This window comes from Rutidosis leptorrhynchoides, chromosome 9 (genome assembly GCF_046630445.1).
Source record: "Rutidosis leptorrhynchoides isolate AG116_Rl617_1_P2 chromosome 9, CSIRO_AGI_Rlap_v1, whole genome shotgun sequence".
In the NCBI taxonomy this organism is placed as follows: Eukaryota; Viridiplantae; Streptophyta; class Magnoliopsida; order Asterales; family Asteraceae; genus Rutidosis; species Rutidosis leptorrhynchoides.
In genome coordinates, this window is record NC_092341.1 from 1,750,357 (window position 1) to 1,774,532 (window position 24,176).

The window sequence follows — 24,176 nt, forward strand, 5'->3', positions numbered from 1 at the left end:
TGTTGAATAAGATACCAGAAAAACTATCTGATCCAGGAAGTTTCACAATTCCATGTTTTCTGGGTAGTCTTAGTTCAATAGAAGCATTGGCAGATTTAGGTGCTAGTATAAATCTAATGCCGTATTCACTATACGCTAAACTAGACCTTGGAGAATTGAAACCAACCAGAATAAGCATACAACTAGCCGATAGATCAATAAAATATCCTAGAGGGATAATGGAGAACATGCTAGTTAAAGTTGGTACTTTAGTATTTTCAGTAGATTTTGTTGTTTTGGACATGGAAGAAGATTCTCAAGTTCCTCTCATATTAGGAAGACCATTCTTAAATACGGCTAAAGCAATGATAGACGTGTTCGGTAAGAAACTGACCCTAAGTAAAGAGGATGAGAGTGTTACCTTTTCAATTGATAGAGCAATGCAACAACCACAATCTGCAGATGATACATGTTATTATATTCAAACCATAGATGCACATGTAGAATTATTAGAAGAATTTCCAGAATTACAAGGAACAGGAGAATGTTCTTTAGGAGAAGGTAATGAACCAATTGATGAAGTTGAAATGTTAGCTACACTTATAGCTAATGGATATGAACCAACAACAGAAGAAATTCAAATGCTAAAAGAAGAAGACAGATATCGATATAAATCATCGATAGAAGAACCTCCGAAATTAGAGTTAAAGCCACTTCTAAACCATTTGGAATACGCTTATTTACATGGTGAATCTGAATTACCTGTAATAATATCGTCTTCTCTTACTGAAAATGAGAAATCACAACTCATTTCTGTGTTGAAAGCTCATAAACCAGCCATTGCATGGAAGATTCATGATATTAAAGGAATAAGTCCTTCGTATTGCACACATAAAATCCTTATGGAAGAAGGTCATAAAACGTATGTGCAACGCCAACGAAGACTAAATCCTAATATGCAAGATGTAGTTAAGAAAGAGATTATTAAACTGCTAGACGCAGGTTTAATTTATCCAATTTCTGATAGTCCATGGGTAAGCCCAGTTCAATGCGTGCCTAAGAAGGGTGGCATGACTGTCATTACAAATGAGAAAAATGAGCTTATTTCTACTAGGATTGTAACAGGATGGCGTGTGTGTATTGATTATAGAAAATTAAATGACGCCACCAGAAAAGATCACTTTCCCTTACCTTTCATTGATCAAATGTTGGAAAGATTAGCCGGAAATAGTTACTATTGTTTTCTAGATGGATTTTCCGGATATTTTCAAATTCCAATAGCACCCGAGGACCAAGAGAAAACCACATTCACGTGCCCTTATGGTACTTTTGCTTACAAACGCATGCCATTTGGACTTTGCAACGCCCCTGCAACCTTTCAAAGGTGTATGATGGCGATTTTTCACGACATGATAGAAGAATGCATGGAAGTTTTCATGGATGACTTTTCAGTCTTCGGTGATACATTTGAATCATGTCTAGTTAATCTGGAACGAATGCTAATTAGATGCAAACAATCAAATCTAGTACTTAATTGGGAGAAATGCCATTTCATGGTTAAAGAAGGCATCGTTCTTGGTCATAAAATTTCAAAAGAAGGAATTGAAGTGGATAGAGCTAAAGTAGATGTAATTGCTAAACTTCCACATCCCACCAATGTTAGAGGAGTTAGGAGTTTTCTAGGGCATGCCGGTTTTTACCGACGTTTCATAAAAGATTTTTCTAAAATTGCCACTCCTATGAATAAACTCCTAGAAAAGGATGCTCCATTCATCTTTTCGAATGAGTGTATCAAATCTTTTAATATTCTTAAAGAGAAACTCACTAATGCGCCGATCATGATAACACCAAATTGGAATCTACCATTTGAACTAATGTGCGATGCAAGTGATTTTGCAATGGGAGCCGTTTTAGGACAAATGATTGAAAAATGATTTCAACCTATATATTATGCTAGTAAGACGTTACAAGGAGCACAAACGAACTATACAACTACTGAAAAAGAACTCCTTGCTATTGTCTTTGCTTTTGACAAATTTCGATCATATCTCGTTCTAGCAAAAACGGTGGTCTATACCGACCATTCTGCTCTTAGATACCTATTTTCGAAACAAGATGCTAAACCAAGATTAATCCGTTGGATCTTACTCTTACAAGAGTTTGATATTGAAATCCGAGATAAAAGAGGAGCAGAAAATCTCGCCGCTGATCATCTTTCTCGTCTTGAAAATCCCGAATTAGAAGTTCTAAATGAATCGGCCATACAAGACAACTTTCCTGATGAATATCTATTGAAGATAGATTAGAAAGAAATTCCATGATTTGCAGACTATGCAAACTACTTAGTTTGTAGATTCCTTGAAAAAGGATTATCGTACCAAAGACGAAAGAAATTCTTCAGTGATATAAAACACTATTTTTGGGAAGATCCACATCTGTTTAAAAGTTGTCCCGATGGAATAATACGCCGATGTGTATTTGGAGATGAAGCTAGTAAAATATTAAACCATTGTCACACAGGACCAACAGGAGGGCATTATGGGCCTCAACTAACAGCAAGAAAAGTTTATGATGCTGGATTCTATTGGCCTACAATTTACAAAGACGCACACCTTCTTTGCAAATCCTATGATGCTTGTCAAAGGGCCGAAAAAATAAGTCAACGTGTTGAAATGCCACAAAATGTCATCCAAGTATGTGAAGTATTTGACATTTGGGGTATTGACTTTATGGGTCCATTTCCTAAATCTCATAATAATCTTTATATACTCGTAGCCATTGATTATGTATCTAAATGGGCGAAAGCACAAGCTCTCCCAACTAACGATGCACGAGTTGTAGTCAACTTTTTAAAACGTCTTTTTGCAAGGTTTGGAACACCGAAAGCTTTAATAAGTGATCGGGGTACTCATTTCTGTAATAATCAACTTGAGAAAGTTCTTAAAAGATATGAAGTAACTCATAAAATCTCCACCGCATATCATCCACAAACAAGTGGACAAGTTGAAAATACCAACTGAGCTTTAAAACGTATTCTAGAGAAAACTGTAGGATCAAATCCGAAGGAATGGTCCATTAAATTAGAGGATGCACTCTGGGCGTTTAGAACAGCCTACAAAACTCCAATTGGAACCACACCTTTTATACTTGTTTATAGAAAAGCATGTCATCTTCCAGTAGAAATTGAACACAAAGCATTTTAGGCTTTGAAGACATGTAATCTTGATTTACATGAAGCCGGACGTCTACGATTAAGTCAACTAAACGAATTAGAAGAATTAAGACATAAAGCATACGAAAATTCGTTAATCTATAAAGAAAGAACGAAGAAATGGCATGATAAAAGAATCAGAAGTTCAAAAGAATTTAAGGAAGGAGACAGAGTTCTTCCTTTCAATTCACGATTCAAGCTATTTCCTGGAAAATTGAAATCAAGATGGTCTGGACCATTCATAGTCAAAAGATTTTCCCATACGGAACGATAGAATTGATAAATTCGAATGGGATTGAATTTAAAGTTAACGGTCACAGAGTTAAACACTACATAGATGGTTCGATGGAAGTCGACAACGAAGTTAATCACAATTTCGACACCACAGCTAACTAAGTGTGGGGAGAATCAAGGGATAATATGTATTTCTGTTAGAGTTAGATTGTATGTTTTCGTGTAGTTCTCGAAAATGGAACCCGAATGGTCTTTCCCTAGCAGACCCTAAAGAACTAGTCTTCTCCCCACATTCTGAATTTTTATTTTTTTTTAGGTTTTTACAAAATGAAGACTGCCTGTGAACTAAACCATGGTCTAATGCTACACGCTTTGATCACTAAACGTAATAATGACACACTACCGAGTGAAATAGTATCAGTAATTAGAGAAAGAATGGACGGAGTTAGAAAAGAATCCAGATGCGAAGATAATAAGTTACAATTTGGTAAAGGAAAATCAAAATCCGCAGCGAAAAGAAGAGCACGACACCTAGAAAGATGTCACAAATGCGGAAAATGGTCACATGGAGGTAAATGTTCAAATAATCAAACCTATTCAAATACCGAATTTGTTACTTTATGCAGAGACGGACCGTTCATATGTTTAGAAGAAAAGACACTGAATGCTCGAGGTTACGCCTATGTAGCCATGGAAAACCAATTAAACCGACTATCTTATGAATGGGATAGATCATATAACTAAGAAATCTATTTCACAGGTATGTTTGTACAGTTTTTACTTTATTTTTTTTTATTATTTTTAACCTTTTGATAATAAACGCTAATTTGTTCGCTAAAAAGTATTAAATTGGTATTGAATAAAATTAGGTTTGGCGACCGAAATTATTGATATCATACAAAAATTTATTACATCACTGCGAAATTTAACGTTTATTCTTAAGGTATAAATATCTTTAATCAATCAACCCAAAATATTTCAAAAATTCGTCATGAGTTAAATTAGGTCTTGGAACCGAAATTACTTTACCGAAAAGAGGGGTGCATATTTTTGATAATATTTGATTGATTAAAGTGGGATAAAAAGCCAAAAAGATTTTTAATTTTATTAATATATAAATCTTAAATTAATATTGTAAACTTTGTAAAATCAATATATTTAAAATTGTAAATATTTGAAAAATTAATATAAGTTTGGTGTGAATTTATAATATGAATTTTTAAATTAAGTTTGGTGTGAATTTTTAATTATTAAAATATGAATTTTTAATTTTATGCATTTTAAATTGTAAGTTTGGTGTGAATTTTTAATATTAATTTTGAATTTTATATTTAAATTGTGTGAATTTAAAAACAAAAATTTACTTTATCTCATTAAGTTAAAAATATGATTTTTAAAATTCGTCGTAAGTTGAAGACTATGTCTTTGAACCGAAATTGCTTTACCCAAGGGAGCGACGAGAACTTTTATTATAATTATTTTTAATCTTATTGAATTAAAAGTATGCCAAAAACATTAAAAAAACCCAAAAATCTTAGCTTTTAAAACAATCGCTACAAAAAGACAAATTTTAAAATTTTGCCGAGGAACGGACTAGGACATCGATCCGAAACGACCTCGTCCTAAATAACAAGGGAAACAAAATTTTAAATTAATTAATTAATTGTTTTAATTAGTATAAGATGTAAAAAAAAAAAACCCTAAAAATACACCCCAAAATCACAATTTTTAACCGTTAATCACCAAATTTTTTACTAAAATCATGTTGAGAAGGATGCTATCAAGGAATTACTCAAGAAAAACGGTAAATTTCTACACCTAAACACCATTTAATTCAAAATTTGGTGTTCTTGAGCAATTTTTCCCCCAATTTGATTTTGATGCTTTTTAGTGTAATTAGGCTTAAATTGTTTATGTATTATGCTTGTATAACCTAGATTGATGCTATTTAACATGATTAGAAGCCTTAAACTTCAAATTTTGAGTAATCTAGGGTTTGTGTTCTTGAGCAATTTGGGGCTTTTTGATATAAACAGGTTATGGCCGATTTTTGTCATGAATTGTTGCTAAATTAAGTAGTGTAACATGTCTAGGTAGTTAAATGATCCAAACTTTGAGCCTAAACATGATTTTGAGAATTAAAGTGGACTTTTTCAAATCTAAAATTCATGAACTTGATTTTTGAAAGATAATGCCATTTGAAACTTGTTTAATTGCTAGTAATGATTATTTTAACATGTTATTTGAGTTGAATGCTTATGAACTTGGCAAACATTTTCATATATGCTTATTTGAAAAAGTGTAGATTTGATGAAAATATGAAAATGAACTTAAGTTTGATATAAATTGATCATGTCAGTGTAATTATTTTGATTGATGATTTTGCTGACACTAATGCATATTTGGATGCACAAAAAAATTGTGTTTGATGTGTTTTGCAGACTGAAAGGGGTGAATCTTCATCCCAAGCCCGCAATGCTCCTGCTGAGAATGCGGAACAACAGGAGGTGGATAACTACTACAAGCAGGATATACCTCATCCAGTCATGACCTTTTCTGATATGCACTTGGAAGAATTGCACCGGAACCTGAGAATTGACAGACTTTGGATAGATTATCCAAAATATCAAAGGGGTTTGCATACTCTTCATTCTAAGGTTGTTGAGGTACCGAGGGTCATAGAATGGGGACCCTTAGAAGCTGTAGAATTGGCCGGGCCAATTAGGGAATTACTTGTACAGAGGTATGGTAATTCTACTTTTAATGACTGGGTACGTTTATTCACCATGCGTAGACCTGCATATAAAGTATGGTGTGAAGAATTGTTGTGTAGTATAGAGTTGAATGATCGGGTAGCTAGTTTAACCGATCGTTCTTTTATTAGATTTTTGTTAGGCGGTTCGATGCGCCACATGTCTTTACTAGACATGGCTCAGGCTTTACGTATATATACGCCTGAGGAGTTAGCATCTGCCGATTGTAGAGGGTTGATACTAAATGGTAGAAAGATAGATGAAAATTTTGATACACACGGTGTGTGGAGTCAAATGACAAGCCATCACCGTTTCAAAGGGGGAAATTACTCTTATTTGGATATAGATAGAGCTGAATTAAGAGTAATTCATAGGTTTTTAGCTAATTCGATTACACAAAGGGGTAAGAACAAGGAAAAAGTAAATGAACAGGATTTGTTTTACCATATGTGTATTCGAGACCCACAAAGCGCTGTAAGTATACCGTATTGTGTGGGTTATTATTTATCGGCTATGGTTCGGGGGATGAGACCGCATAGCATAATAGGAGGTGGTATTTTTATTACTTTGATTGCTGAATATCTCGGTGTGGATATAAGTCGGGGGGGATTATTAGTCGAAGAACCAGAACCCCGCGATACTATAGGTTTAAATGTATACAATGGTGCGAAAGTTTTGAAGAGGCGAAATAACGCCGCAGTACCATACCATGGTAGACATCCACAGGTTGAGAGAAACCAATAGCAAGGTAATGTAGGAGGGGGAAATGAGATGCAAGAAATGCAAAGGTTTATAGCTTCACAAGAGTACGAAAATGCTAGACAGAGAGCATTTGAAGATTGGCAAGTTCATCAGAACTAAATCATAGCTCATTGCCAACATATAGGTAGAAACTATATTCCTACACCAAAACCCATATTCCCTCCCTGGACTATAGAGATGCAACCACCGTATCCTACGTATAACCCTGCCGAAGCATTCTATAGCACCTATGGTTATGCTTGGAACCCCTATTGGTACCAGTATCATCCCTAGTCTACTTAGTTTTTTTTATTTTGTAATTTGTAATGTTGATACGTTTAATACTTATGTTAATATTGTAATAGTTGTTATAATTTTCTAACTTTTATTCTTAGATTTTAATAATTTTTGAATGTGGGGTAATATACCAAACTTCAGAAATATGTATATATGTTTGCAGTTTATCTTATGTACACAATATGGTAAAACAACGCATTTTCAAAGACTGGCATTAAGTTCAGCAAAAGCAACTAATTTTGACGACAAGATGTAAAATATATGTGAAATAACAAAAAGACGGAATGAACAAATGATGTGCACCATTTATCATTCAGCAAACAAACGCCAATATATTTGGAAATTTTGGTAAAAATTTAATCATTTTCACACAAATCACCCTCAATAATTTAAATTGTTACTGATTTCTTGCAAATGAGGGCATTGCAAGATCTTAAGTGTGGGAAGGGGTTAAATTTTCTTGGATTTTAAAATTTTTTACTTTATACACTTGGTTACCATTAAAAATACTAGTAAAGCAGTAGTTGTATTAGAATCTAGTGCTCTCTGATAATAAAGAGCAGCCCTAGTCTTATATACTGACTACCCAATTCTAGTAAAATTTTTAAAAATTTTCAATTAAATGAACTCAAAATCATGTTTATACATATTTATGAACGATAAAACTAGGTTTTAACACCGAAATTATTGTTACCTCAAAAAGGACATAAATTGAGAAACAAACCAAAATGTTAAAATTCATTTAAAATGGAATAGAGGACGATAAAAAGGAAAATAAAAGCCAAGTGTGGGAATATTTACCAAGTTATCTTAAACATATGTCACATATTTCTGTAACAAATAACTGAAAATACTTTTGCTTTGGACTAAACTAAACTGTTTTACCCGATGAAAGAAAAGAAGAGGTGGATCTACACGATGAATCAATTCCATCATTAAAAGGAAGTAAAGTCTTCCGAAAAAGAAACGCACTTCTTGATTTAGGTCATGAAGTTGTCGTCCAGACCAGCTGTAGGTTGACGAAAAATCTAGAAAAGTCATCACTAAAATCAGCAGGAAATCCACGGACCTCGGCATTAAACAGGGTCGCCAAGTGGTCAGATTTATCCTAACCATGAGAAGGATTTATCTCGTAAAATGGGGGGGCACCATGCAAATTAGTTTGATAAGACTAATGAATCAGATCCCCAGAAAGGATAATCTCCTTAAAAGATCAAAAATCAGCTTTTAAGCCTGATATTACTCAATCCTAGAGATTGACCTTAAAGATTGAGAATTACAAACTCATGGAATTCAATGATATCTAAACTCGAGCTTGAACGAGAAAATATTTTGATCAAAATTATAAACCGATTTGTTTTCTGAAAACCCTATTTTCAATGCGTTCATTACCATTGAACGTAAAATCCTAGGAATTCACCTGGAATTCATTAGGTCACCTGAACTAAATCGGGTGTCAACCGTAAGAACGGTGGTTGCATAGTGGTCAAAGACAGGACCTTGTGCCAGACCGAAAAATCATAAGGGTGAGCTTTACTATTGCTCCTACCAAGGATAGTAATTGCGTCCGACACGTTATAAGACCATAATTAAAAGCATGTCAGGGGACATTGCCTTAACAGTTGCTTGTTCAATGCTTTCCTTTACAACCGGACGGTAGTTTACCGAAAGGTAATATACGGGACAAGTAAACTGGACGTGTTGCTTTCCAAATACAAGGTTAGCAAGTGGGTGACACAAAACCGCAAGTTTTGAGCTAAAATTTTCAAATCTGAAACCCACCAAACCCACAAAAATATTTTGCAAACACCGGTAAAGGGTTATTCCGGAAAACTTATCTAGGGTAAAAACTAGATTTAATTTTCAAAAGATCAAATGTTTTCATAAAGATCCAATTTCCTTAATGGATCTAAATTTTTATAGTCATGTGGGACTGTAAACCATATCGTTACTACCATTGTTTATACCGCCGTATAGAAATCACTGATGTAAAAAGTGTGAAGAATAAAGATGTGATTCTAGTATTTCAAGACGATATTGCTTGAGGACAAGCAACGCTCAAGTGTGAGAATATTTGATAATGCTAAAAACGAACATATATTTCATAGCATTATTCCTCAAGAAAGACAAGCTTTTAGTTGCAATTGTTCTATTTACAAGTGATATTCGTTTAAATAATAAAAGGTGAAGACAAAAGACAGATTCGACGAATTGAAGACGCAAACGACCAAAAAGCTCAAAAGTACAAAAGACAATCAAAGAGGTTCCAATTATTGATAAGAAACGTCTCGAAATTACAAGAGTACAAGATTTAAAACGCAAAGTACAAGATATTAAATTGTACGCAAGGACGTTCGAAAATCCGGAACTGGGACATAAGTCAACTCTCAACGCTGGACGCAACGGACTAAAAATTACAAGTCAACTATGCACATAAATATAATATAATATTTAAATAATTCTTATAATTATTTAATATATTATATTTATTTATAAAATGTCGGCAAACAAAGAGCCAAAAGCTGGTGAGCTGTATTCACAAACTCCGCGACTCGCGGAGTTTGAACGCCAAAAGGGCCGCGAGTCGCGGAGCCCCAAAATTTGAAACTCCCTATAAAGCCATCCGAATTCTGAGCATTTTAAATCATCATATATCATTCTCTCTATCTATATACGTAAATATATATATATATATATATATATATATATATATATATATATATATATATATAATTTATATTTTAATTTTAATTATAATTCTAATAATAAGGGTATGTTAGCGAATGTTGTAAGGGTGTAAGTCGAAATTCTGTCCGTGTAACGCTACGCTATTTTTAATCATTGTAAGTTATGTTCAACCTTTTTATATTAATGTCTCGTAGTTAAGTTATTATTATGCTTATTTAATCCGAAGTAATCATGATGTTGGGCTAATTACTAAAATTGGGTAATTGGGCTTTGTACCATAATTGGGGTTTGGATAAAAGAACGACACTTGTGGAAATTAGACTATGAGCTATTATTGGGCTTTATATTTGTTTAACTAAATGATAGTTTGTTAATGTTAATATAAAGATTTAAAATTGGGCGTTCCTATAAATTACCATATACACTCGATCGGACACGATGGGCGGGGTATTTATATGTACGAATAATCGTTCATTTAACCGGACACGGGAATGGATTAATAGCCACTAGAATAATTAAAACAGGGGTGAAATTATGTACAAGGACACTTGGTATAATTGATAACAAAATATTAAAACCTTGGATTACACTCAGTTGATAACCTGGTGTATTCATTAAACAAAGTATTAAAATCTTGTTACAGTTTAAGTCCCCAATTAGTTGGAATATTTAACTTCGGGTATAAGGATAATTTGACGAGGATACTCGCACTTTATATTTATGACTGATGGATTGTTATGGACAAAAACCAGACGGACATATTAAATAATCCAGGACAAAGGACAATTAACCCATGGGCATAAAACTAAAATCAACACGTCAAATATCATGATTACGGAAGTTTAAATAAGCATAATTCTTTTATTTCATATTTAATTTCCTTTATTTTATATTTAATTGCACTTCTAATTATCGCATTTTTATTGTTATTTTATTTCATTGCACTTTTAATTATCGTACTTTTTAATTATCGCAAGTTTATTTTATCGCACTTTTATTATTCGCAATTTCATTATCGTTATTTACTTTACGCTTTAATTTAAGTCTTGTATTTATTTTTAATATTTTACATTTGGTTTTAACTGCGACTAAAGTTTTAAAATCGACAAACCGGTCATTAAACGGTAAAAACCCCCCTTTATAATAATAATATTACTTATATATATATATTTTTATTTTTATAAAAGTAAACTAATATAGCGTTAAGCTTTGTTTAAAGAGCTCCCTGTGGAACGAACCGGACTTACTAAAAACTACACTACTCTACGATTAGATACACTGCCTATAAGTGTTATAGCAAGGTTTAAGTATATCCATTCAATAAATAAATAAATATCTTGTGTAAAATTGTATCGTATTTAATAGTATTTCCTGTAAAATTAATAACTATTTTATACCACTCTGCTAAAACATCAATGTTCTAGTGATTTCAAGTTTAAACCTTCGAATAAGGTAGTTTTATATATATGAATCGAATGATGTTATGAACATCATTACTACCTCAGGTTTTGTGGATAAACCTACTGGAAATGAGAAAAATAGATCTAGCTTCAAAGGATCCTTGGATGGCTTGAAAGTTCTTGAAGCAGAATCATGATACGAAAATAAGTTCAAGTAAGATTTCCACTCGAAATAAGATTGTTATAGTTATAGAAATTGAATCAAAGTTTGAATATGAGTATTACCTTGTATTAGAAAGATATATTACAGTAAATAAGAAAGATTTCTTGAAGTTGGATGATCACTTTACAAGATTGGAAGTAAGCTAGCAAACTTGGAAGTATTCTTGATTTTATGAAACTAGAACTTATAGAATTTATGAAGAACACTTAGAACTTGAAGATAGAACTTGAGTGAGATCACTTAGATGAAGAAAATTGAAGAATGAAAGTGTTTGTAGGTGTTTTTGGTCATTGGTATATGGATTAGATATAAAGGATGTGTAATTTTGTTTTCATGTAAATAAGTCATGAATGATTACTCATATTTTTGTAATTTTATGAGATATTTCATGCTAGTTTCCAAATTATGGTTCCTATATGTGTTAGGTGACTCACATGGGCTACTAAGATCTGATCATTGGAGTGTATATACCAATAGTACATACATCTAAAAGCTGTGTATTGTACGAGTACGAATACGGGTGCATACGAGTAGAATTGTTGATGAAACTGAACGAAGATGTAATTGTAAGCATTTTTGTTAAGTAGAAGTATTTTGATAAGTGTCTTGAATTCTTTCAAAAGTGTATGAATACATATTAAAACACTACATGTATATACATTTTAACTGAGTCGTTAAGTCATCATTAGTCGTTACCGTAAATGTTGATTTGAAACCTTTAAGTTAACGATCTTGTTAAATGTTGTTAACCCAATGTTTATTATATCTAATGAGATGTTAAATTATTATATTATCGTGATATTATGATATATTACTATATCTTAATATGATATATATACATTTAAATGTCGTTACAACGATAATCGTTACATATATGTCTTGTTTCGAAACCTTAAGTTAGTAGTCTTGTTTTTACATATGTAGTTCATTGTTAATATACATAATAACATGTTTACTTATCATTTATCATGATTAAAAATAGTGTATCAATATCTTAATATGATTCATATGCATTTAGTAAGACGTTGTTATAACGATAATCGTTATATATATCGTTTCGAGTTTCTTAATTCAATAAACTCAATTTTATGTATATAACTCATTGTTAAAATACCTAATGAGATACTTAATTATCATAATATCATGTTAACTATATATATAATCATATATATGTCATCATATAGTTTTTACAAGTTTTAACGTTCGTGAATCACCGGTCAACTTGGGTGGTCAATTGTCTATATGAAACCTATTTCAATTAATCAATCTTAACAAGTTTGATTGCTTAACATGTTGGAAACACTTAATCATGTAAATATCAATTTCATTTAATATATATAAACATGGAAAAGTTCGGGTCACTACAGTACCTACCCATTAAATAAATTTCGTCCCGAAATTTTAAGCAGTTGGAGTTGTTGACGTATCTTCTGGAAATAAGTGCGGGTATTTCTTCTTTATCTGATCTTCTCATTCCCAGTGAACTCGGGTCCTCTACGAGCATTCCATCGAACCTTAACAATTGGTATCTTGTTTTGTTTAAATCTTTTAACCTCACGATCTATTATTTCGACGGGTTCTTCGATGAATTGAAGTTTTTCGTTGATTTGGATTTCGTCTAACGGAATAGTGAGATCTTCTTTAGCAAAACATTTCTTCAAATTCGAGACGTGGAAAGTGTTATGTACAGCCGCGAGTTGTTGAGGTAACTCAAGTCGGTAAGCTACTGGTCCGACACGATCAATAATCTTGAATGGTCCAATATACCTTGGATTTAATTTCCCTCGTTTACCAAATCGAACAACGCCTTTTCAAGGTGAAACCTTAAGCATGACCATCTCTCCAATTTCAAATTCTATATCTTTTCTTTTAATGTCGGCGTAGCTCTTTTGTCGACTTTGGGCGGTTTTCAACCGTTGTTGAATTTGGATGATCTTCTCGGTAGTTTCTTGTATTATCTCCGGACCCGTAATCTGTCTATCCCCCACTTCACTCCAACAACTTAGAGACCTGCACTTTCTACCACAAAGTGCTTCAAATGGCGCCATCTCAATGCTTGAATGGTAGCTGTTGTTGTAGGAAAATTCTGCTAACGGTAGATGTCGATCCCAACTGTTTCTGAAATCAATAACACATGCTCGTAGCATGTCTTCAAGCGTTTGTATCGTCCATTTGCTCTGCCCATCAGTTTGTGGATGATAGGCAGTACTCATGTTTAGACGAGTTCCTAATGCTTACTGTAATGTCTGCCAGAATCTTGAAATAAATCTGCCATCCCTATCAGAGATAATAGAGATTGGTATTCCATGTCTGGAGACGACTTCCTTCAAATACAGTCATGCTAACTTCTCCATCTTGTCATCTTCTCTTATTGGCAGGAAGTGTGCTGATTTGGTGAGACGATCAACTATTACCCAAATAGTATCAAAACCACTTGCAGTCCTTGGCAATTTAGTGATGAAATCCATGGTAATGTTTTCCCATTTCCATTCCGGGATTTCGGGTTGTTGAAGTAGACCTGATGGTTTCTGATGCTTCGCTTTGACCTTAGAACACGTCAAACATTCCCCTACGTATTTAGCAACATCGGCTTTCATACCTGGCCACCAAAAATGTTTCTTGAGATCCTTGTACATCTTCCCCGTTCCAGGATGTATTGAGTATCTGGTTTTATGAGCTTCTCTAAGTACCATTTCTCTCATATCTCCAAATTTTGGTACCCAAATTCTTTCAGCCCTATACCGGGTTCCATCTTCCCGAATATTAAGATGCTTCTCCAATCCTTTGGGTATTTCATCCTTTAAATTTCCCTCTTTTAAAACTCCTTGTTGCGCCTCCTTTATTTGAGTAGTAAGGTTAGTGTGAATCATTATATTCATAGCTTTTACTCGAATGGGTTCTCTGTCCTTTCTGCTCAAGGCGTCAGCTACCACATTTGCCTTCCCCGGGTGGTAACGAATCTCAAAGTCGTAATCATTCAACAATTCAATCCACCTACGCTGCCTTATATTCAGTTGTTTCTGATTAAATATTTGTTGAAAACTTTTGTGATCGGTATATATAATACTTTTGACCCCATATAAGTAGTGCCTCCAAGTCTTTAATGCAAAAACAACCGCGCCTAATTTCAAATCATGCGTCGTATAATTTTTTTCGTGAATCTTCAATTGTCTAGATGCATAAGCAATTACTTTCGTTCGTTACAGTAATACACAACCGAGACCTTGCTTTGAGGCGTCACAATATATCACAAAATCATCATTCCCTTCAGGTAATGACAATATAGGTGCCGTAGTTAACTTTTTCTTTAACAATTGACATGCTTTCTTTTGTTTATCTTTCCATTCAAATTTCTTCCCTTTATGCGTTAATGCAGTCAAGGGTTTTGCTATTCTGGAAAAGTCTTGGATGCACCTTCTGTAGTAACCAGCTAGTCCTAAAAATTGGTGTATGTGTTTCGGAGTTTTCGGGGTTTCCCACTTTTCAACGGTTTCAATCTTTGCTGGATCCACCTGAATACCTTCTTTGTTCACTATGTGACCGAGGAATTGAACTTCTTCCAACCAAAATGCACACTTTGAAAACATAGCGTACAATTTTTCTTTTCTCAGCAACTCTAGCACTTTTCTCAAATGTTCTTCGTGCTCTTGATCATTCTTCGATTAAATAAGTATGTCATCGATGAAAACAATGACAAACTTGTCAAGATATGGCCCACACACTCGAATCATGAGGTCCATGAACACAGCTGGTGCGTTAGTTAATCCAAACGGCATAACCATAAACTCGTAATGACCATAACGCGTCCTAAAAGCAGTCTTTAGAATATCATCCTCCTTCACCCGCATTTGATGATATCTAAAACGTAAATTGATCTTCGAATAAACAGAAGAGTCTTGTAGTTGATCAAATAAGTGTCGATTCTTGGTAGTGGGTAGCGGTTCTTGATGGTAAGTTTGTTCAACTCTCGATAGTCGATACACAACCTGAATGCAAAATCTTTCTTCTTGACAAACAAAACAGGAGCTCCCCATGGTGATGTGCTTGGTCGAATGAAACCACGCTCTAAAAGTTCCTGTAACTGACTTTGTAATTCTTTCATTTTGCTGGGTGCGAGTCTGTATGGAGCACGAGCTATTGGTGCAGCTCCTGGTACAAGGTATATTTGAAATTCAACGGATCGATGTGGGGGTAATCCCAGTAATTCTTTCGGAAATACATCGGGAAATTCTTTTACGACGGGAACATCACTGATGTTCTTTTCTTCAGGTTTAACTTCCTCGATGTGTGCTAGAATGACGTAACAACCTTTTCTTATTAGTTTTTACGCCTTCAAACTACTAATAAGATTTAATTTCGCGTTGTTCTTTTCTCCGTACACCATTAAAGGTTTTCCTTTTTCACGCATAATGCGAATCGCATTTTTGTAACAAACGACCTCTGCTCTCACCTTTTTCAACCAGTCCATGCCAATTATTACATCAAAACTCCCTAACTCGACTGGTATTAAATCAATTTTAAACGTTTCATCCCCCAGTATAATTTCTCTCCCGACATATATTATCTGCTGAAATTAATTTACCGTTTGCTAATTCGAGTAAAAATTTACTATCCAAAGGCGTCAATGGGCAACTTAATTTAGCACAAAATTCTCTACTCATATAGCTTCTATCTGCACCCGAATCAAATAAAACATAAGCAGATTTATCGTCAATAAGAAACGTACCCGTAACAAGCTCCGGGTCTTCCTGTGCTTCTGCCGCATTAATATTGAAAACTCTTCCACGGCCCTGCCCATTAGTATTTGTCATAACCCGTCCTTAACCATAAGAACGTGTTAGATAACGTATGATTTCATTGCGAGGTATTGACCTCTATATGCGACATTTTTAAAAGAAAAACTGCATATATTATACATTACAAACCATAACCTTTATTTTTGATACAAGCTTTAGACAATAAAAAGATGATTATCGTTTAGCGATAATCTTCGACTTACAAACTTTACAAATGATGATAACAACACGATTTCTAGCATATTTTACAACACAAATCCTTGGGTATGCAGTTTTATTTTTGACACATATATGCGTACGCAAGATCCTGCTCAAATTCAACATAATGCAGCGGAAGCTTCTAATTATCACCTGAGAATAGACATGTTTTAAAAGGTCAACATAAAGTTGGTGAGATATAGGTTTAATGCCGGCAGCAATATATATATATAGACCACAAGATTTCGTATATAAACAGTTTAATAAAAATATTCTAAGTGGTTGAGCACTTGGTAACCATACTTAACATTTAATCACGTCGCATATTCCCTTTAATATGAAATCTTACTACACCGTACCAAGTGTAGTCACAAAACGAAGTACTGTGCAACCGTTGAATACTGGTCGTCCAGTCCGGTTGGGGTTGTCAGGCCCGATAGATCTATCAACAGGATTCGCGTTTACAATACCGCTGTAAATATTAGTTACCAAGCTACAGGGAAGTATGCCAGTGGTACAACTCAACGTAGAATATATTTTTCAGTTACTTGTGTCCATAACGTAAAACATAAAATACTTGTATTCTCATCCCGAAATATTTAGAGTTTAAAAGTGGGACTATATACTCACGTTCGTCTTGAAGATATATATATTTTTGACTTGGTCTTCCGGTTGATATCACGAACCTATCCATATATAATATATCAATACCTTTTCTTTTTAAACAAACGTCTCATATATATACTTGTTATACTTTTAATACTTTGAATAATTCCTTAGTCCGTAGTTAGCATTTCGTTGTTAGTAATTCAATTTTAATGGTTCATTTGTAGATGTTTAATATACCCGCAATGAAATAAATAAAACCCCCAACGAAATAAATAAAACCCCATCGTATATGTATTGGTCGAGATTAATCTTGACCCACGGTACCGGTGTTGTCAAATGACGTGTTGCGTACATAAAGTACCGGTGTTGTCAAATGACGTGTTGCGTACAAACATGGGATCTTATGATTAATCTTCTCGTATTGTTTATGGGTGATCCTGAACCATATAAAATTGAATTATAAGTACATATATATAAAATATCATGTTATCTTAGAAAGATGTGATTTTATTTAATTTTTCCCAATTAATCCCGAAGTTAAACAAGTCTTGGATAACCAATTTTGTTTCGGTCATAGTTTCTTCGTTACAAATCCGTTTTCGTTGATTCAACTTGCCATCTCCTTGGATCGAGTTCCTCTTTAAGACTATGAACTGAAAATACCTTGGTTTGTATTCAAAATCACACGGCATAGATGAAACTTTAGTGAAACTTATGAAGTTAAACATTTTCCTTTATGTAAACAACCTTAAATGATTATTTTTCTAAAAATACTTATACTTTGAATTAAATCATGAAATTTTTATGTGTTATCATATTCATATTAAAAATCATTTTTCCAGAAGATAAACTTCCAATTCAAAGTTTAAGATGGTTTTTAATTATCCAACCCAAAACAGTCCCCGGTTGCACTCCGACGTCGTAAAAACAGTTTTTAAGGTGTTCTTTGAAAAACCAAGTTATACCTTGTTAAATTAGCATGTAATTAAGTTATATTACAGGTCTTGAAGTATTTTAAAAGTTAAGTTAGAAGGATCTATTTAGTTTGCAAACAAGTTTGAAAACTTTCAAACTATGTTCTTGTTGTTAAAATTTTATACCACAAAATAAGATAGCTATATATATATGAATCGAATAAGGTTATGAACATAGATTCTACTCAAGTTCCTTGGATAAGGTTGCTGTAAAAGAGGAGTAAGAACCTAGAACCAAAAGGGTTATGGAAGTGGATGAAAGATTGGAAGTAAGTTGCTGTTCTTGGAAGGTTTTCTTGAAGTATTTTTGTAAGGGTTTTGTTATGATGATTAAGTGATGTTTTGAAGCTAAAAACTTATGAGGACCTTGAAGAACACTTGAAGGTTGAAGATAAGAGAGTTTAGAAGATCATTTAACTTGAAAGAAAATTGTTATGAAAGTGTGCATATGTGTATATAGGCGTATATATGTATATGTATATATAGACTTTATTTTTTTTGATTTTTAGCTCAAAAGTCCTCATATATGATCCCACATGTATTGACTAATCAAAGGCTGCTAAGATCATATAATTGAAGTCTAATAATTGGTATTTTTCAATAGTAAAACTTCTAGAAACTGCGTATTTATACGGGTACATATACCCTAAGTATACGTATAGAAATCTTGTGAAAACGGAACGAGGATTCAAATATAGCTATCTTTTGTGAATATACTTATATGGTTTTATGTATTTAAGTCCTTAAAAATGATTAAATACATTACTTATACGATATATGTATAAACATTATATGTCATAAGTATTTAAGTCAAATAACGTTACGTATGGTTATCGTTTTGAAAACTTAAGTTAGTAGTTTCAAAATATACTTATAACTTATTGTTATTAATACAAAATGAGGTATTAAAACATCCTTAAATCATGTTAAACATGTATATATACATATATATATACAAACGTATAATTATCATATATTGTATAGTTCGTGATATCATCGGTCAAACTAGACGGTCAAACGTTGTGTAAATCTCTTTTCGAAAAACATAAGTCTCGACAATTTGGATTGCTTATCATGTTGGTAAGGTTTAATTGATGTAAATATTAATCTTATAAGTATAGAATGATCGAAAAAGTGCGGGTCGTTACATTACCTCCCCGTTAAATAAATTTCGTCCCGAAATTTTAAAATTGTACCTATTTTGCGTCATCGAGAAACAAGTGTGGATACTTTTGTTTCATCTGATCCTCTCGTTCCCAAGTAAACTCGGGACCTCTTCTAGCATTCCACCGAACCTTAACAATCGGTATGTTGCTCTGTTTGAGCTGTTTAACTTCACGGTCCATGATTTCGATTGGTTCTTCGACGAATTGTAGTTTCTCGTCGATATGGATTTCTTCAAGAGGAATAGTGAGGTCTTCCTTTGCAAGACACTTCTTAAGGTTTGAGACGTGAAAGGTATTATGTACCCCGGCGAGTTGTTGCGGTAACTCAAGTCGATAAGCTACCGGTCCAATGCGTTCAATAATCTTGAACGGGCCTACATATCTTGGGTTCAGCTTACCCCTTTTGCCGAAACGTATTACACCTTTCCAAGGTGACACCTTTAACATAACCATGTCCCCAACCTGAAACTCTAATGGTTTCCTACGGACATCGGCGTAGCTCTTTTGGCGACTACGGGCTGTTTTCAATCTCTCCTTGATTTGTACTATCTTCTCAGTCGTTTCGTGTATGATCTCGGGACCAGTTAATTGTCGATCTCCTACTTCATTCCAACAGATAGGAGATCTACACTTCCTTCCATACAATGCTTCGAATGGCGCAGCTCCAATGCTCGCATGATAACTATTATTATACGAGAATTCTGCTAACGGTAAATACTTATCCCATCCGTTTCCAAAATCAATCACACATGCCCTGAGCATATCTTCAAGAGTCTGAATTGTTCTTTCACTCTGCCCGTCCATTTGCGGATGATATGCGGTACTCATATCTAAACGAGTTCCTAGTGCCTCCTGTAGTGCTTGCCAGAACTTTGAGGTAAATCTACTATCACGATCAGATATAATGGAAATAGGTATTCCATGCCTTGAAACAACTTCCTTTATATACAATCGTAATAGTTTCTCCATTCTATCCGTTTCCTTTATTGGCAAGAAATGTGCAAACTTGGTGAGACGATCAACAATCACCCAAATGGTGTCGTAACCCCAGGCAGTCTTTGGTAACTTCGTGATGAAATCCATGGTAATACCATCCCATTTCCATTCTGGGATTTCTGGTTGTTGAAGTAACCCTGACGGCTTTTGGTGTTCTGCTTTGACCTTGGAACAAGTTAAACACTCCCCAACATATGTTGCTACGTCTGTCTTTAAATTAGGCCACCAATAACGTGTCTTAAGATCTTGATACATCTTTCCAACTCCAGGATGTATCGAGTATCTTGTCTTATGTGCCTCATTCAATATCAACTTCCTTAATCCACCCAACTTCGGTACCCAAATACGATTTGCAAAATATCGAGTTCCATCTTCCCGCATAACGAGTTGCTTCTCATACTTCTTCATTATTTCATTTCCTATATTTTCTTTAGTAAGTGCTTCTCGTTGAGCCTCTTTGATTTGTGAGTTGAGATTCAGGCAAATTTTTATGTTCATCGCTCGAACTCGAATTGGTTCTCGTTCCTTTCTGCTTAAAGCATCAGCCACCACGTTCGCCTTCCCGGGATGATAACGAATTTCACAATCATAGTCATTTATCAGCTCGACCCATCTACGTTGCCTCATGTTCAACTGTTTCTGATTAAAAATATGTTGAAGACTTTTATGATCAGTAAACACAGTGCATTTAACCCCATACAAGTAGTGTCTCCATATCTTCAATGCAAACACGACTGCTCCCAGTTCTAGATCATGCGTCGTATAATTCCGCTCGTGAATCTTTAATTGTCGGGATGCGTATGCAATAACTTTCTTCCGTTGCATAAGAACGCAACCAAAACCTTGTCGCGAAGCATCACAATATATTTCAAAATCATCGTTCCCTTCTGGTAACGATAAAATAGGCGCCGTAGTTAACTTCTTCTTTAGTAATTGAAATGCACTCTCCTGCTCAGAAGTCCATTCATATTTCTTCCCTTTTTGTGTTAACGTTGTCAACGGCTTAGCTATTCGGGAAAAATCTTGAATAAACCTTCTATAATAACCGGCTAAACCCAAAAATTGGCGTATCTGCATTGGTGTCTTAGGAGTCTCCCATTTTTCAATGGCTTCAATTTTTACTGGATCAACCTGAATTCCTTTGCTACTAACAACGTGGCCAAGAAATTGCACTTCTTTTAACCAGAAAGCACATTTAGAAAATTTAGCATATAGCTGTTCTTTTCTTAACAACTCTAATATCAACCTTAAATGCTGCTCATGCTCTTGCTCACTCTTGGAATAGATAAGAATATCATCAATGAAAACGATAACAAACTTATCTAAATATGAACTACAAACTCGATTCATGAGGTCCATGAATACAGCTGGCGCATTCGTCAATCCAAACGGCATGACCAAAAATTCGTAATGACCGTAGCGTGCCTGAAAAGCAGTTTTCGGTATATCTTCTTCTTTAACACGTAATTGATGATAGCCCGATCTTAGGTCAATTTTCGAGTACACACATGATCCTTGGAGTTGATCAAATAAGTCGTCAATTCTCGGTAGTGGATACCGATTCTTGATAGTTAACTTATTTAATTCACGATAATCTATACACATTCGGAAAGATCCGTCTTTCTTCTTGACGAATAAAATTGGAGCTCCCCACGGTGAAGTACTTGGTCGTATGAATCCACGATCCAGTAATTCTTTTAACTGACTCTGAAGTTCTTTTAACTCGAACGGTGCAAGTCTATATGGAGCACGGGCAACCGGTGCAGCTCCTGGTACAAGATCTATTTGAAATTCTACAGATCTAAATGGAGGTAATCCCGGCAACTCTTCTGGAAATACTTCAGGAAAATCTCTTGCCACAGGCACGTCATTGATGCACTTCTCTTTTTCTTTCTTTTCGACTTTATTAACATGTGCTAAGATAGCATAGCACCCTTTCTTCAAGTACTTTTGAGCTTTCAAATAACTAATGAGTTTTAGCTTTGAGTTACCCTTCTCTCCATAAATCATTACTGGCGTTTTATCCTTACGAGGAATGCGAATTGCCTTCTTGGCGCACACAACTTCAGCTCCTATTTTGGACATCCAGTCCATGCCGATTATTACATCAAAACTTCCTAATTCTACGGGTATCAAATCAATCTTAAATGTTTCTCCGGCTAAATTTATTTTACAATCACGGCAAATTTTATCGGCTTTAATTAGTTTACCATTAGCTAACTCAATCATGTACTTAGCATCTAGAGGTAATGATGAACAATTCAATTTAGCGTGAAAGTCTCTACACACGTAACTTTTATCAGCACCAGTATCAAATATAATAGATGCGGATAAGTTATTAATGGTAAACGTACCCGTAACAAGCTCCGGATCTTCGCGTGCCTCTCTAGCATTAATAACAAATGCTCTCCCACGTGCAGGTCTGACATTCTTCTCTGAATTCGGGCACTGACTCTTATAGTGACCTTGTTTTCCACACCCAAAACAAGTAACGGTAGCCAAAGCAGTTCTATTTGCATTGGTGGCAGGACTCTTGCTACCATTTGTATTTGTAACGAGAGCCCTACAATCTTCAGCAAGATGACCCTGTCGATTACACTTGGTGCATAACACACTACAGTAACCAAAGTGATGTTTGTGACAACGGTTGCATAAAGGATTTTGTCCTTTGTAACCAAAGCTTGAACCACTACCTGCACCTTGCGTGGTTTCTTGTTTCTTAAAAGATTGTTGTTGGTTACCTCGATCATAATTTCCATTCCACTTTCTTTTGTTACCTGATACCTTCACATCAGTATTGGATGCTTTCTTATCCATGATGACCTGATCCATTAGCTCGTTTGCCATGGTTATAGCTTCATGAATTGTCTTAGGTTTCGATGCTGTAACATTTGCCTTGACCTTTTTTGGCAAACCATCTTTGTACATTTCAATCTTCCGTTCTTCGGTTGGAACCAATTCAGGACATAGCAAAACTAATTCCATGAATCGCTGATTGTAGTTGGTGATTTCAGTACCAACAACCTTCAGGCTTCGTAATTCATCTTCCAACTTTCTAACCTCGTTCCTTGGACAATACTCGTTGATTAACATTATTTTGAATTCTTCCCATGGAGTATCATAAGCTACATCTCCTCCTACAGCCTTCACATAATTTTTCCACCACGTGAGTGCACTATCTTGTAAAGTGCATGATGCATACTTGGTCATGTCCTTTTCAACACAACCACTGATTTTAAACACAGTCTCCATCTTTTCTATCCATCGGGTTAAACCGATCGGTCCTTCTGTTCCACTGAATGATGAGGGCTTGCAAGCTTGAAAAGTTTTGTAAGTGCACCCCACACGAGGATTTGGGTTAACTGCAGCACCTCTTGAAGCCTCGACCCATAACATTCTGTCGTTCACTCGTTGATTGATGAGTTCCTGGATTTCTTGTTCCGTCATTCGGTTCAATCGCGCCATATTCTTCTATAAGAATGAAAAGAAAATAATTATTCACATAGAATATTATAGATGTAGTGTATATTTACAGTACATTATAGCTTATTAATAATATGAACCAGGTATTATTATAAAAGCCTTTTCTTCTTATTAGCGTTTTATAATTATATCTAGGGTAGTACCTACCCGTTAATGTCCATACTTAATAGCTTAGTACAAAATCAATTACTACCATCTAAATAATACTTAACCATGGAAAATTATTGCATTTCACACTTCACTATTTTACATATGCTTATCTTTCATCAAACATTAAGCAAACCACACTAATAATATTATACAAAACATTATATGATCCCATGGTTTAATACGGCAGCGCATCGTTTGGTCTATTTTCTAGGACGTTTAGGTTCAAAGAATCGCTTAACGCTTATCCTGGCTGTCTGCCTATATTTTGGCTGTGGGAC